Consider the following 10,985-nt stretch of genomic DNA (forward strand, 5'->3'; position numbering starts at 1 on the left):
AGTGTCAGTCCAGCACTGGGGCCTAATTACATACAAGGACATTAATTTGCCTGTGATCCAGATTTAGTGTATTTGCAATGACAGCTGAGAGCATGCATTGTTTTCCCTGGGTATAGTCAGCCTATATGGGATATGTATAGGGCTTAGTTTTGTTTGTGAAATCCAAAGGGAAGCAAGTCAAAAGGACAGCATCTTGTAATGACTTTTATATACTGTCTTTACTGATTGCTGTGAAAATGAAATATCATGTTCAATGACTGCAGAGAGATCAAACAGTGAGCACCAAAGACACTCTGCATGCATTGATCACTATGCTAAACTTTTCAGGATATCTTTAGTGGTTAAACATGTATTAAACTTTGTTAAAGCCCAGACATTCTGAACAGCTGAGGCTTCCACCGTTTTTAGTTAGAATTTTGTAACTAAATCAGTAGGAACAACACATGTTAAAAAACCTTTTGGTACTAAAGCACTCTATTCCAGTTTTTTGTATCCCTTCGGGTCTAGAAGGGCTGGGAATGGAATAAAATTTAGTAGTAAAGATAGCTTCCTTTAACAAATGAGCGTGTAAAAAGGACTCATTTCTTTTAAAAGTACATGAAACTGGCCTATTACAGTAAGAAACAGCTACACATACATTGCAAGCTGTGGATGTACACACAGATCAACATTAGATTATGTTCTGAGTTGATTTATTTTGGCAGAATTTGAGACTGTCTTGATGTAACAGAGCAGGACTTAGGGTCCTTAGTAACAATGGTGGCAATATATTTTATGTTATGGAAACCACTGTAGTTACTAAAAATCTACAGCAAAGAAACCTCAAAGCAGCAAAGTGATTTTATAATAATCATAACTGACTGGATTTGAAGCAAGGAATCTTCTTCAGGACTAGTTATTTTCCTATATATTATATTGGGGATGCAGTGGGTTAGGATGGAAGAGTTTCTTTACCAGGAGTAGGATGACCTAAAATTAAAGACAATTCTACTAATAGATGTTAAACAAAACCTTCCAGAATCTCAGGCTGTTAATTTTTATCTTTTCACTTTTGTTCTAGCACTGCTACTTGTTTGATGGAGGCTGAAGTACGTGACTGGGATTCCCACTCCCACCACTTGAAACATCAGCTTTATTCAATGATTAAATATTTCTCTGTCTTAGAACAGAGTTACAAGGTAAGTGTAATTTATTCCTTTGTCTCTTGGAAGCATTTGAGGTTTAATTTAGTCATGTATATATTATGAAATATTTAGAAGTATTATGTAAATGTGAAGCACTGTAATGATCAGTAATCTAGTGCTGTTGTTAGTCTACTTATCTTGCCAAGTTTTAGGAATTACTTCAAAAATCATGCTTTTAGTAATAGTCTTGCAAGGGTAGTTTTATTCTAATTTCTTGACATGAGCAATTTATGCAGTGTGACTCTTTTCATGTGTAAGGACTGTATCAGAAATAAGAGTTCTATATTAATATGAAGTTCTGTAATAGGGATGGGAAGGAATAATAGAGTAATATTAGGAACTGGGCCAAAAGGAGTTGCAAAAACTGTAATGATGTAATTATATGAATTAATGAACTTAATGTATAATTCACTGTAAATAATTTATATGACTATTCTATCAGTCATACAATTCTAACACAGATATAATCATTAGCTAAACTGAATTAGTTAAAATATTCAGTTCAAATTTTTGTATTCTTTAATTTACAGTTACTGTGGCAAGAAAATCCATACATGAACAGGTTTTCCTAAAGACTGGATCCCTAATGAAAGTCCTCTGAGAACATTTTGCTTTGAATAATTAAAACATGCATCATGACTTAAATTACAGTGCTGGTGATTAAATTAAATCAAGCTTCTCCCATGTTACATGTTTCTAAAGATAATTACTATCCTATCCTAAAGTAGTTTGTCAATTTGAACAGAGATTTGGCAAAGAAACTTGCACCTGGACTGCTGTCATGTCTTCTAAGATTTGAGATGTGTGCTATTTGTGAGAACTGGGGCACTGCAGGTTAACCATTGGCAAAACCAACTGATACCTTTCTGTATAGACAATGTTTTTTAGCCCCCTTTTATTGAATTAGTTGGGTTTGAGGCATTTTCCAAGAAGAATAGAACCCATTCAAGGGATCTCAATTTTGCCTGTTATAGGTAGTAAATGTTACATAACTTCAGATTATCAACAAAACCAGATCATGATTCTTGATTGTTTTAACACAAACTATAGTTTGTAACTGACAAAAAAAAAATAAATCTGAGGATGTTTTGTCACTGAAAAGAGATTGTATGTGGTGTTAGAGATATGACTTGAAGAAAATTACACATTAAGAATATATTTTCAGAGAGCAAGAACTGAAAGGAACTCAAAGCCTTGTAGCAGCCTGTAAACCTAGTAGTCTACTTGGTATGAAATTAGAAAGTATAAGTTTTTGCAGCATAAACAGCAACACCTCACGAAAAGGGGGAAAATTTTAGCATACTCTCAATCATCTCAGTGCCTATGGAAAGGAATAGAGTTTCAAAGGATTGCTTTGGGCTTAAAGGTCTGCAGAGAACCATGTAATGAGCAGGATGTTCACCAGGAGGATGTGATATCCATCTTCCCACCCATTCTCTGCATCATTTAAGTAACAGTTTAAAGAAAAGTCTCTGAATTAAACACAAAACTAAATACTGGGCTGATGCAATACACTTAGGTCACTTTCGGCTCCTTTAGGCAGAGCTGTTTGTATAAAACCTTTCTTTTGTCCGTTCTTAATCACTTTCTAATGAATCCAGTGAAAGTCCAACTACATATTTAAAATATAAGATTCTTATCAGGATAGCATAAGACCTTTTATTTTTGATGGTCAATGCTGTATCACAGTGAGATAACACACACTCCAGAGAGGTGAGAAGTGAGTGTGAAGTTACTCCCTCAGGAGAACAAACTGATACAGTACCACAACCTTAGGGCAGGTTGTCATCTTTGGCATAGTGTGTGATGGCAGAATATCTCTCAGTTTTCTGAACTGAGTTCTCCCTGGCTTCTTTTCTGAGAACAGAGGGAAGGACAACTGTTGGCAGAATTCAACCTAAATTTGTAAGTAGTGAGAAATAACAACCCTAATAATAAAATATCCTTATGTGTTTTTCTACTATGACTCAAAATCAATATGTCTTCCTATTACATTAAAGACTTCTGCATACATTACAGACTGAAGTTATCCAGTTTCTTTGTGAGATAGATAAATATTAATATTCTTAGATTACTACTGTTTTGTAAGAAACATAAGAACGTCATGGCAGATACCAAAAGATAATCTGAAAGGGAAAAAATAGAATTTTTCTGTCCTGTGTATGTATGACCTTTCCCTGCCCTTAACATATACAAAAATTGGTTACATTTCAGACCATCTGGCTACTGAGTTCAGAATCTAGGTATAGATGATATCATAAGTGCTTGTATGTGATGGTTAGTTTTGATTAGTGCTATTGCAGGCTAAACTGATGTTTTCACTAAATGGTGGCAACAGAGCCTTAGTCAACAATGACAAACATGAACCTGCTGCATATCAGGGTGTAATGGCAGAGGAGCAATGGCAAGAGGTATAAAAATAAAGTAGAATGCTGGGTTTTATGGGTTTAATGGGTAGGAATCCAAATCCCTATTACTAAAGTAGAATATTTTGGGCACTATGGTCATCTTTTTTCTCTTTCTGTCACAAATGGCAAGCTAGGGAGAAAATATTGATTAATTTTAGGAGATTTTGTTAAATGACTAATCTGCACTGTATTCCCAGTGAAATGATGGTGATTTTTTCTGATAATTCTGAAACCCACACAATCTGTTTGTTGCACAGGGCTTTCAGTGCCCAGACATTTGTAGCAGAATCACAGAGTAGCTGAGATGGGAGGAGCCTTGTGGAGATCATTTAGTCCAACCTCGTGCTCAAGGCTGGATCAGCTGCAGCAGACTGCTCAGAATCATGCCCTGATGGGTTTTGAGTACCTCCAAAAATAGAAATTTCATTTTTTTGATCTTCTTCTTCTAGTGTTCAAATGTCTTTCCACCCAGAGGAATAAGCATGTGTGGAGAGATCCTATCACAGCTCTTCCTAGCTGACCATTGTTTTTCTTTTCACTTGCTTCTTCATTTTGGTTTTGTTTGTATGAACTGGGTTTGTTAGGGGTTTTTAAAATTGTTTTAGGGTTTTTTAATTCTTTTTTTTTTCATCACTGAAGTTAGCATACAGCTAAAATCCCTGAAAAATAAAGCTTAGTATCAAAATATTTTGTGTAATTCCTTCTTTTTCTCAGATATCCTATCGTATTGGAATTTGTTCTAGGGCTAAGTCCAGTGCTGGAAGTCCACAGTTTGAGCTGTATTTGCAGGTGTGCCATCAAATTACTGAATAATGGGAAAGAAATAAATTTTCCCCCTGCTACTTCATCAGGAATTTATAAGAATGGCTAGTTAAAATCTTCAGGAAAGTGTGGAAAGCCACACATGATCACAATTAAAGCTTCTGGCCTATATTATATTATTTTATGATTTATACTACTTTGGAAAAGTGCTTTAGGATCTCTGTGTTTTAGTAAGTGATTCATGTAACATGTAAATTCATGTTTTTAACAGAAAACATGAAATTCCTCAATTTTACATAGTATCATTATCTGACACATTCATACTTCTGCTAATTCTGTGTTCCTTGGAACAGTTTGCAATAATGAACTTCCCAGATTTTTGACTGGTATCACATGATCAGATGGCCAGAAAGGACTGATAAGCTATTTTGAAGGATGGCTGGTGTGTATGCCTCTGCCCAAGATACCATGATGTTGGTGAATGTAAATATGCCTTCTGAACTGAATTGTACCAAGGAATTTCCAGAACTTAACCTGGTCAAAATCAAACAGACGTTTAGGAGAATTTTAAGGGTTCATGACTGTAAGCACAACAGGAGTAGCTAGCAGTTACCTCCTCTATTCCATTATTTGAGTGAGATTAACATTCCATTAAGGAATAGGTGACTGGCAAAATTGCAGAAACAGCTTTCTCTGCATTTAGCTCACAAGGTAAAGAGGTGGTTTGCACTCTTGTTCTTCACAGCTAGATACAGCAGTGGAACAGTATGCTTGTCTGATTAAAGACTGTGGATTAAAAAACTGCTGATCAAACTAAAATCCTATCACTACTTCCAATTTGCAGAAAGCAGATTTTTCAAACCTGTGAAGGACACAATTTTTTATTTGGAATTGTGTACATTAGTTAAATAATTGTATTTGCAAATGGCTAATTGTCGTTAGCAAATTCAATTACCCTATCAGCATATATAATCATTGTAATTATGCACTCCATTTGAGTGCATGCTCACTAAATTGTTTAAATCTCAAATCTGGCAAGGCCAAAGATATATTTAAGGTAGTATCTTCCTGTAATTCTTATTACACTTCTCATCTTCTACTTTGTATTAATTGTTTAGAACCAAGCTTGATTCTTTACCTCACAAGATAGTGAGAAAATTCTTCTAAGAGCTTTCTTCTAAATTCTTTAAACAATTTTTTGCTCAGTACTTAATATTTTTTTCTTCTTCCTTTTGACTCTTATAAAACTGTGAATGTTGTCACTGGCCTGACATCTCAGCATAACATGCTAGCTCCTTTTGATTTGGGCTGTCAAGATGAACAGCAGGTTTCCCTAAACTCAAGCTACGGCTGGTTTGATGCAAATATATAAATCACATATTTGTGTTTTTTCTCCTTTTGTATAAAGCTGGTGATTTAGCTTCACTGTCCCTTATGTCTCCATCAAGCATTTTTCATCTTTATAACAGTGACTGTTACCCAGTGCAAAGCCAAGGAATGTCTTTCCATTCTTTCTAGTTCATTTCTGTTTCTAATCTTTCTGAAAGTGATGGGTATTCTGAATATATTAAAAATAAACCCTGCACATACATGTGAATCTGAATTTATACTAATAGACAAATTAATGCTAGAATTTAATCCCTCAGGCAAAAATTATTTCTGAACCATTTTTGTTCCTAACAGTGTGTGAGGTGAGGGGTGGAGAAGTGGGTTCTTCAGACCTGGTGTTTTTATAAAGCCAAAACCCAGCATTGCATTTATCTGGAATGCAATGCTTTCTGTGAAATATATTAGTTCCTCTTTTATACACGATGAAGATTCAATACATAGTCTTCAATGTATCCAGGAGAAAACTGGATTGCTTTCTCTTTACCCAAAATACACCCTTCTGGTGAAGAGCTTCATTGTGCAAAATAGCAGAACTGTTGCCCTCAGTCTTGTTCCCATGAATTCAGAAAATCTTTCCAATATTCTGGATTCAAGCCAGAAGTAGTTTGAATTTCTTATACGAAACCTGTGGGAGCATGGAAAGTGAGTTCAATGCAGAAAGAGCATTTATAGCATGGATTGCTGAGATGCACACATTGCTTAGACAACTTCAGAATTCTGTAATTCTTGACATTTTGCAATTAAAAAAATTAGTAAAGTCAAGATGTAGAGATATATTAATATTGCAATTAAAATTACACAAGTAAAATGGGATGAAACAATTGCATGTATAAATGAGCACTGTGGTCAACTGAATAATTTTGAAGCTGTCTGTGAGTCCCTAGCTCTGTGTTGTATAAGGACTTTTTCTGTCAACTATAGATGGAATATATCTCAGATACCAAATGGAGCAGATGTCTGTAAGTTATCTCTGATTTTTGAACCATGTGTACTACTATGAGTAAATGTTCCCATTAAATCAATCACAAGTTGATTAAAAACTTTTATTACTGAGTTTTGAAAAGTACTGCACTGAACATAAGGACACAAAATAAATACATTATATTAAAAACTGCATGAGGGGCTGAAAGAAGCTAAGAAATTGTTTCTAAGACTGAAGAACTGTCCTTGACATTTTGAGCGACTGAATCTGTGATTGTAGACCAGATCATGATGATCGTATTCACTACATCAAGTTCAAAAGGAAGCATTGTAACTAACTGTACAAGTACATAAGAAAATACAGAACTTTTTTTCTGTAATTTAACTCAAGTGCTGGCTTTACCCATGTCAGGTTCCCATTGTATCCACAAGACATCACAGATTGGCTTTGAGGAAGCATATCTGCAGATGAAAAGGCTGTCAAGAGACACACAATAGAGCTGAAAGATTGTCTGTCTCACAGATAATCCTCCAAACAGAGTCTATTTTAGGCTAGCATTAGAAGGGGAGCAGGATAGACTTGGAAAAATTTTCATTGGCCTATGGTGACAAAAAAGACAGCTACCAGTAGAATGTAAATAAAATGAAATCTTTATCTTTTGAAGTAACAAAAGAAAGTGACACAAGAAAAATTTAAGTATGGAAAACCAGAACATTTGGAACAATCTTTAAGGAGAGATGTTTTGGCCAAGATTCTCAATGCTCTTGTTTAACTGAGTCACTTTTTGAAATTAAATATCCCATTCATATTCAAAATTCTTTCTTCAACCCATTGTTGTTCTTGACTTTCAGATATCTCAAGGGAAAATACAAGCAAGTTATGTAAGCACAGAAAGTTCTTGGGTTCATATTTGCAATTTGATCAGACAAAACACTCTGGCATGACTTGAGTCTGAAGAATGGAAAAAAATCACAAACTGAAAAGTAATTTAGTGAAATAAATTTCACGCAAAAACATTTGCACATCTGAAAAAAAAATTATATGGTGAAATGGATAGATCAGTTGTAATCAAGTTATGACCACCACTGATGAATCCATGCAATTAACAGCAAATGAAGAGGGATTTTGTAATTGAGAATCATTCAGAGAAAAATCTATTTCACCAAAACCTGAGATCCATGAGATTGATATGAGAACTCTTGCAAAGTTATTTCATTCCTATGTTTCAAATATTAACAATGAATCTGAAAAAAATGGTCATATCAAAATGGGATGAATACAGTCATGGGAATCTAGTGAGCACAAACCTCAGTGTCCAGAGTCTTTCCATGATCACACAAATATGGGCAAAATAAGTGGACTTATTAAAGTCAAATGCCCATATTTTGGTGTGTTAGAGACAGAAGTCAGTCTCCCTGACAGCACAGAATATGTCTAAGATAAACTAAATGTTCTTGCTTTGTTTCCGTAATGGGTTAGCCATAAAAAAATTAAATCCTAAGTTATTGTATAAATTTGTATAAATTTACATTTTAGTGCTGGTGTATTTGACAGAGGCGGAAATATGTGGAGTTGCACTTGTTCTCCCACAAGCTGTCTGTAACAGTTTCTAACTCACTGGTGATGAGGAGCCAGTATTAAAGCTCAGACTCTGAGTCAGTCAGACTGTTGTTGTGTTGCTGGCTCTATGTTGAACACAAAAATCTCCTAAAGAAAAAGGGAAAGAAGATTGGTGAAACCTGTTATCAGCAGTGAATGAGGAGTCTTCAAGATATACTGGGACTTTATCTGAATTTGTAGGATGCTGTTGTTACTATTAATATCAGCTTAAATCTTGGTATTAATATTGGTATAAATGTAAATATAAGATCATGGAAGCAAGTGAAAATCTTGTTGTTCATACTAGTTTTTGACTTAAGCTATTAAGACTTGTGTTGTTGAGCATGAAGAGATGATGGTTCCACTTCTGACACTCCCCCTGCTTGTTTTATTGTCAGTCCTGAAGAGATGATGATTCCAGTTCTGGAATTCCCCCTGCCTATTTGATTTACAGTCTAATTGTGTCTGATGTCTGTGGTGTGTGGCTTTATTGCATAAGGACCAATGGCTATGGGGACATGTTCAGTGCTTTTAACAGAGGAATGTGACTTCAAGGGAAGAATAAACAGCAGGAACAGATGAAGTGCTAGGCAGCCAACTGCTAAGACCACTTTCTTGGAATAGTTTTAGCCATAAAAAAAAAAAAAAAAAAAAGAGAGTTCAGTGGATAAAAACAGTAAAATAATAGAAGAGGTACTTTTCATTAGAATGAGCTTCAAAGATTTCTGTAAAACAAAATTCACTTGCTTTTTTGAAAAATATGTCAAATACACTGTATCAAGAATTAGATCCTCTCCACAGCTAGAGTACACATTGCTTTGATAAATTCTGGGGACCAATGCTTTGAAAAATCTGGAGTCCAAAAGTTAAAATAATTCTCCCATCATACTGTGATGTATAGAATTTTTATGACATTTAATAAGCTCTGTTTTGAGACATATTGCTTTTCTTACCAAAAATTGTTTTTGTTTTTTAATAGAAAATAGCATTCAATAATGGAAATAAGAAAGGAAAATAAAAAAGTAAAATTGGAAACAGCATGCTTACCTATAGAATTCTTGGCTGAAAAGTATAGCTTTGCTCTTTGGCTTAGAATCTGTCAACTTACTGATCAAAGATTTTACAGTTTATATGGGGCAAATTGTTTCAGCTTTCCAAGCCTTAAGATTTGACCAGCAGTGAAGGGTCTGGAGTTTGTGTCCTATGAGGAGCAACTGAGGGAGCTGCTTATTTATCCTGGAGAAAAGGAGGCTGGGAGGGAACCTCATCATCCTCTACAACTGCCTGAAAGGAGGCTGTGGCCAGGTGGGGGTTGGCCTTTTCTCCCAGACAACCAGTGACAGGACAGGAGGAAACAGCATCAAGTTGTGCCAGGGAAGGTTCAGGTTGGCCATGAGGAAGAAGTTCTTCACAGAGAAAGAAGCTCTTCACAAAAAGGGTGAGTACATTACTGGAAGGGGCTGCCAGGGAGGTGATGGTGTACCATCCCTGGGGGTGGTTAAGGAAAGGCTGGATGTGACACTTAGTGACATGGCTTAGTTGAAATGGTAGTGTTTGTCATATGTTGGGTTCAAGGATCTCAGAGGTCTTTCCCAGCATAATTGATTCTGTGATTTCTTTGTAAAGCTAGCAATATTTACTTCAAAATGTACTTGCAGTATTTCCCAACTCCCCATTTTTAAGAGCTGCAATGCAGTAGTCTGCTGGGTTTGCTATAGAATTTTAGTAGGATGCAGTAAGTATGGTATCAAATTATCAATACTACTGATATGTGGACATACCGGGTAAAACCAATTTGTCTCATTTTTGCCCTCTCCCATGAATAGGAACTATTTCTGAAAAGGGAAAAATAAAAATGCAATTTTCAAATTATTAATTTTTATAGTCTTTGCAAAAGTAATATGATAACGAACATCACATTTTCAGAATTAGCAATGTAGAGGTCTGTACAGGAGGAAATCTCAGCAGGGACACATTGAAACATCTTGTTGTTTTTTGCAGCAATATGGAAAGGACAGTATGAAACAGAAACTTCAAGGCTGGTCTTTACCACTCTCTATCATTTAGAGAACTCTACCACATCCTGCTTTTTAATGTTCTTACAGTGTCAGTCCTGTGTTTATGAGGACCTCGTTCTGCCCTCCACCTTTCTTGAAATGAAGCAAAACAGTCAAATAATAAAACAGAAGTTATTTTGAAAATTTATTATGGACAGACTGAGAAATACTACAGATTTTCCAAATGTCATCAGCACATTCTATAGGGAAACAAATCAGTGTCAACATAAGATTAATTTCCTTTGAGCACCCTCTTTTCCCTTGAGAAAATAAAACAATGTGATTGATATTGATTCAAAAGCATGTTCTTTTTGAATAACATTTTAAAGTTAGAGCTACAAAGGCATGTGTAATTAATCAGAAGAATAAAGTGAAATTTTGAATGGAAGACCTTCATGCAGCTGGGAAGAAACAAAAAACATTTTTTTCATATAGAACAATGTGTTTTATAAAAGCTTTGGTTTAATAAAGAGATATGAGCAAATGATTCGCAGCATTTAATTTATTTGACAAATTAGTTTTCTCGTCTTCCTCATCATGAACCAAAACAGGGGAATATTTTTTGTTTTGGAAAAGGAATTTATTTATTTATTATAATTATTTAATTTTTTTACTGTACCAATGATTAAAAGTTTTCAGGAAGTGCAAAACGTGTATTTTGATA

At 35.1% G+C, this 10,985-nt stretch overlaps 1 long non-coding RNA gene across 1 annotated transcript; it reads left to right on the forward strand.

The window, feature by feature from the left end:
• The first annotated feature begins 9 nt into the window (after positions 1-9).
• On the forward strand, positions 10-1,834 carry LOC148184017 (uncharacterized). Its single transcript, XR_015772995.1, has 3 exons — positions 10-195; positions 1,061-1,178; positions 1,715-1,834. It is a non-coding gene; the product is annotated as an uncharacterized LOC148184017 (long non-coding RNA).
• The last annotated feature ends 9,151 nt before the right edge of the window (positions 1,835-10,985 follow it).

Source organism: Pseudopodoces humilis, chromosome 7, assembly GCF_049639895.1.
Source record: "Pseudopodoces humilis isolate 2021_Gansu_Grassland_sample_001 chromosome 7, ASM4963989v1, whole genome shotgun sequence".
NCBI lineage: Eukaryota > Metazoa > Chordata > Aves > Passeriformes > Paridae > Pseudopodoces > Pseudopodoces humilis.